This window comes from Tamandua tetradactyla, chromosome 8 (assembly GCF_023851605.1).
Source record: "Tamandua tetradactyla isolate mTamTet1 chromosome 8, mTamTet1.pri, whole genome shotgun sequence".
NCBI lineage: Eukaryota > Metazoa > Chordata > Mammalia > Pilosa > Myrmecophagidae > Tamandua > Tamandua tetradactyla.
The window spans coordinates 5,720,340-5,726,783 of NC_135334.1; the positions used below are offsets into that span (position 1 = coordinate 5,720,340).

A 6,444-nucleotide genomic window follows, 5' to 3' on the forward strand; every position below is an offset into this window, starting at 1 on the left:
TCAGGGAATCCCTTGATACTATATCAAACTTTAGGGACACCCAAATCAATAGGCCAAGCCCTTATCTTGAGGCTTACTCTTGTGAGGCTTATGTAGGTAGTAGAGAAGCTTAGACTACCACTAGATATGCCTAAAAGCTACTTCTGGAGAACCTCTTTTGTTGCTCATGTGGCCTCACTCTCTCTAAGCCCAACTCTGTAAGTGAAATCATTTCCCTCCTCCCTACATGGTACATGACATCGGGATGAAAGTTTCCCTGGCAGCACGGGAGATGACTTCCAGAGATGAGTCAGGCCCTGGCACCATGGGATCAACAATTCCAACCTGACCAAAAGGGGGAAAGGAAGTGTAACAAATAAAGTATCAGTGGCAGAAAGAGTTCAAATAGAGTCAAGGGGCTACTCTGGAGGTTGATTTTATGCAATCTTCATTTAGACATTGCTGCACATCATAACCTGCCAAATCCCAACAGGACCATCCCAGCCAATCCTAAAGAACACCTAGGGCAATATATAAGATTCCACAAGGGTTCCATGCACTAGAGTAGTTTTCCAGAAACCTACAACCTCCAAATGGGTCCCTGGACCAGATAAGTCCTGAAACCTAGAGGGTCCAGCCTCTCCAGAATATCTGATCATTTCATCTGCCTACCCCATAGTATTGACAGACCCTTCAAACATGAAAAAACTAGAATGTTCATTGCCCAGGCACCCCTAAAGAGAGGGATAGAAAGAACAAAGGTGATGGTGGTGTTAGACAGAGAAGATAGGATTTGACAAATGAATATGAGTGCTGAATCATTAAATTGATATCTCTTTTAGTCTCTAGCAACTTAGAGCAGCTAGAAGTAAAAAACTGAAATTGTAGAATTGTAACCCATGCCAAACTCTGAAATATGTTCTACAACTAATTGTGGTGCTGTGTTTTGAAATTTATTCCTCTTTTGTATATATGCTATTTTTTACAAAAAAGAAAAAAGTTGATTGTGGTGATAAAAAAATATGTATGCCTTCTAGCCTCCTATATTCTGGAGTAGCTAGAAGGAAAAATCTGAGAGGACCATATGGTAGCCCATGACAAATTCTGGGATCTGTCCTCTAACTACTTGTTGAAGAGTGCTTTCGAAACTGTTGCTTTTTTCTTTCTTCGCTTTGCATATGTGCTATATTATTACAATAAAAAAGGTTTTAGGGGCGCGACCTTTCAGGTGCTTGGTAGCATCCGCTGAGTCAGTGCCTTGAGGGACCTGCCAGGGCACTTGATCCTAGTCATGCAGCCAGTTTTGCGCCTGAGTGGCCGAGCTCCCTTCAGTGTCTTCTGATTGGTCCAGAACCTGCCTGGACCGCAACCCCGCTGGCCGCACAGACTGGCCCGCCCCTCGCGCTGCGAGAGAGTGGCGTCATGAGGCACCTACCCTACTTCTGCCGCGCCCAGGTGGTGCGGGGCTCCCATCGCTGTTCCAAGCAGCTGGGCATCCCTACTGCTAACTTTCCTGAACAAGTAGCGGATCATCTTCCAACTGATCTATCCACTGGCGTTTATTATGGTTGGGCCAGTGTTGGAAGTGGAGATGTTGGTCAGATGGTGGTGAGCGTAGGATGGAACCCCTACTATGAGAATACAAAACAGTCCATGGAAACTCACATCATACCTTTAAAGAGGACTTCCATGGGGAAATGCTCAATATGGCCATCGTTGGCTACCTCAGACCAGAAAAGAACTTTAATTCTTTAGAATCATTTATTTCAGCAATTCAAGGTGATATTGAAGAAGCTGAGAAACGACTAGAATTACCAGAACACTTGGCAGTAAAAGAAGACATTTTCTTCCACGTTTCTAATAGCAAAATAATGAATGGCCACTGCTGAGAAACATCTTATTTATTCATTCACTATTTTCTTGTATTTCACTGCTCATATCTACACAGTCTCATGTTGGTGATATTTTAAAAATCAATCATTTTCCTGTAGCTGTGAATTAGTTTAAACAGTTCAATGTAATTACTATATTTATGCTTCAGCTGTTAAATTAAACCCATCATGCCACGGTAATAAAAAGATTTCATTAAAATTCAAGATTGTTTTTATGTAATATGTTAATTAAAAACTCAAAGCATTCTACAATGTACCACTTAGAAAGGTCTTAAGTTTCTTCTGATAGAAATAAAACATATATATATAATGGGTAAAAAGTTTGAGATGAAGCATGATTCTTAAAATACCAGTATGTATGTAGGGACTTGTATAGCATGTGTTGCTAAACAGAGAGACTTGTAGAAGTAAATACATTAAACAGAGGTTTGGTGTAGTCTATTATGAACCTAAGAAAGAAAAAAATCCAGACTTTGCATTTTTAGTAATTGTGCATTGATATATTTTTTACATTAATATAGTTTATTATAGACATGAAGACTGAAATTTCATTTCAGTCATTTCCTTCATGAGGTGAAATCATTGTACTCTCCTTTCCATTTTTACATTAACCTGCCTCAATTCTAAACAGTTTTACTCCTTCCACTCTTTTTTTTTTTGTATTTTAAGTCAAAGAAAAATCTATAGTTTTCAAATCTGTAGTTCTTATTTTTTTTGTGTTGGATAATGTTTTTCTCCTTAAGAGGAGATACTCTTGTTCTTCAGAATTTTTTTTTTTTTGATGGGTTCTTTTTTCGTTTAACAGTTGTCAGTGTTGAGTTATTTGTTTTGTTTTTTCCATTTAGATTAGCTTACAACTGTACATTCAAAGAAGATTGAATCTACCTTTACCATTCCATCCTTTCACTATATGAACAGTAATGGCCATGCATATCTGCTTGTACTTTTAGGGGAAAAAAGCGGTAGTTTCTTCAAGATTTAGTTGAACATATAGCAGTTCGTTTATATATGCCAGTCTTTTAAAGAACACGAAATTCTTGGGACTCCTCTCCCCTGAAAATATTTATAAGCCAATTCAACCATGAAAGAGCTTGAAATAAATCTATTTCATGTTAATTACAAGCCTGAAAAACATCTAAACTCTATGGTTGTGTATGGTCAATGCCAGACTAATGAGTGCCTGTAGCTTGGGGGAAAAGCATAAAGTTCTAGTTAAATCTTTATCTCATATGTTTTTCCTTCCTGCTAACTATGCGATTTTTGGCTGTTTGAGTCTTTATGTATAGAGGAATTTGAAATTAATATTTGGGAAATTAAGGTTACAGATTGCTTTAGGCTTCTGAAATACTACATTGTATCATTTTTCACTTGAGCAATGGATTTGTGGGAAAGGAGGAGCAGTATTTAGAAGGTAATTTTAATGATGCAAACAACTCATTATAAATATGTTTCCCTAATCTGCATAAATGAATTAAAATAAAGTATATAGAAAAATATCTAAAGTCACATTGGATTATCGGGAAACACGGATAAATTCAATTGGTTGTATTTTACTGGATGGAATATGACTTTGTGGCAAACAGCAGTATGTGGCATTTTTCATTTTTATTTATGAAAATATTTTAAAATGTAATTTAATGTTAGAAATAAAATGAAAAAAAATGCCTCAGTTATTTTATGAAGCAGAGTTAAACATCCAAAATGTAAAGACAGATTTGTGTTTATTTTCTTTGACTAGTTTGCTGCTAATTATGTCCTCATTTAAGTATATGAAAGTTCTTTGATATTTTATTGTTGCCTTGTATTTTTTAAATGGCCATTGCTTTTGAAAATCTGAGTGTCAACATTTTCAAATGAGGGTGGGCCACGGTGGCTCAGCAGGCAAGAATGCTTGCCTGTCATGCCAAAGGACCCGGGTTCGATTCCCGGTGCCTGCCTATGTTAAAAAAAAAACAAAAAAAAACATTTTCAAATGTTTTTTATGAAAAGTTTATATTTATGTATTTTAAGAAATTGCAGTAGTATTTTAAGAAATTGCAAAATATGAATTGCATTCATATTTTAATTAATATGAATGTTTCCAGATATTGAAATAAATCTTGACTAAGAGATTTTTAAAAAAGCTTTAAAAAATGCAGGGCAAATATATAAATTATATTTTTATCTGTTAATTAACATAGTTCTGAAAATATGTAAAAGTGAAACAGAATAAAACTGCTATCATTTGTTAATACAAAACAACTGTCTAATGTTTTTATTTCTGAAAGTAACTTCGTTTAAAAATGCTTATAAAAATTGGAGCTTAGACTGTAAGCTTTAACTATTATCTTTGAATTCTGAAATGCTTTGTTTTTTGTATAACCTAGTAGTTTCCTGGAATTTTAAGTGTCTGTGTGATACCAGAGACTAGATTTAGTTCTCTAGCTCTGGAAGTCGGCATAACTCCATACAGCAACTGTTTAAAAAAAAGAAAAAACTGGAAAAAAGCCAAACTCTGATTAAAGATGTGATGAAACTGATTTGATTAAAACCAGGGTAAATCAATATATAAGGTTAAAATTTTAATATTGTCTGTATTTTAAAGCTTTAACTTTTGTATGAGACAAAAATAATGTTTATTTTGTCCAAAATTGAAGTTTTCTGTAGCACGCTATCTAATTTAATCTATCTGGTCAGTTAATTTAAACAACCTAATTTAACTTTATTTGATATAGAACGTAGTATAAGGAATAAAATCTTAATATTCTGTACAAATTAATGTTATGTCATGATGCATTTCAGAGTATTTGGGGCAGTAAATGAAAAAGTGTTTGCAAAGTCCCTTGAGGGACTAGGAAAAATAGAACTATTAAACTTCCCCACTTGGGTAATTCCTGATATTTTCTTAAACAAGAGTGGCTCCCAATTTACTAAGTCAAGGCCTCAATTTTGAGGCTTACCCTTATGAAACTTAAACTGAACCTACTTATGATTAGTGCCTAAGAGTCATCTCCAGAAAATCTCTGCTGTTGCTCAAATGTGGTCTCTCTCTAAGTCAAACTCTGACCTTCCTCCCTACAGGGGACATGATTGCCAAGGGTGTAAGCCTGGCCCTGGCATCATGGGACATATATTCCAAGGATGATCCTAGCCCTGGCATCATGGGTTAGTTGACCAAATGGGGGGAAAAAAATAGAGTTTCAATGGCTAAGAGATTTCAAATTGAGTCAAGAGACCATTCTGGAGGTTACTATTATTCAAGTTTCAACCAGATATTGCAAATGGCCATGATATGGCAAACCCCAGCCAACAATATTCCTGGAAACCCTGAAATACATCCTGTGCTCTATCAAATTTTGCTTATTAAGTTCGTTTTTCAGAGACTTAAAACTTCCTTATTGTTCCAATGCCAAAGAATCTCTGAAGCTTATAAACACTGGACTCTCCAGGAACAACTGGTTTCATCATTTCATATCTTTGTCCCTTAATAACAATGACCCTTTTCAGCTTTGAAGTAGACAGTCATTACCCAAATAACCATCAAGACTGAGAGATAATTATCCAATGAAAGGGAGATATTGTAACCAAAATATCAGGATTTAAAGGATGATTTTGAGTAGTGAATTATTAGATAGATATTACTCTTTGCTTTCTGGTATATGGGAATAGACAGAGGGAAATTCTTGAAATCTCTAAATTGTAATTCATCTGCTTTTATCTCTGATAATTATTTGTATAGCACTTATCTTCTGCCCCTGTGATTGTAAAAACCTTGTGACTAACCTTCATTTGCACCCACTTACCCAGTTTTTCACTTTAGAATCTTGTAATCACTAAAGACAGCCCCTAATGTTTATTAATGGAGAGTCTTTGGGTCAGCCCAGAACTAACCCACCCCACGTCTGGGATTGTCTTGGTGGCCGAGACTGGATCTAGCCAGAGTGGGCTTGCCTGATATGCTTGGTAGCTTGGATTTTGACCTGCAAGTCACCTATACCTCATTATAATACTCCACTATTTTCTTACCTGTGACTAAAGCATGTAATCAGTCTGTTCAAACTCAATAATTAGATTACCTCTAATTACATCATTTGGGGCCACTGTGTTTGTCATCCTAAATGCTATCCATCTTTTCCTCTAATAAAACTTCCAGAATTACTGCAGTTTGGAAAGACAGATTTTGGGCTGCTAGGCCATCTGCTCTCCTCCTATGCACCTAATAATAAGTTCTTTCTCTCTTTGAACTCCAGTGTTTCAGGGATTGGTTATTGAGCATGTTTGGCAAAAGAATCCACAGCCTTTGTACACTAACAATATTATAAACAAGTGTCCTTTTTGTGGTATATTTAGGGCCACATATTTTCGTATTTTGTGCTCTTGTTGTGTGATCGCACTGTTTGAAATGGCCCCCAAGGGTAGTGCTGAAGTACTATCTAGTGTTCCTAAGTGCAAGAAGGCTGTGATGTGCCTTTTGGAGAGAATGTGTGGGTTAAACAAGCTTCATTCAGACATGAGTTACATGAGTATTATTGGCCCTGAGTTCAACATTAAGGAATTAGCACCTTACTTGATGAGCTCTAATTACCTGCCTTTC

At 36.1% G+C, this 6,444-nt stretch overlaps 1 pseudogene; it reads left to right on the forward strand.

Moving 5' to 3' along the window:
- The first annotated feature begins 1,401 nt into the window (after positions 1-1,401).
- LOC143643154 (riboflavin kinase pseudogene) lies at positions 1,402-1,868 on the forward strand (annotated as a pseudogene).
- Positions 1,869-6,444: the final 4,576 nt, after the last annotated feature.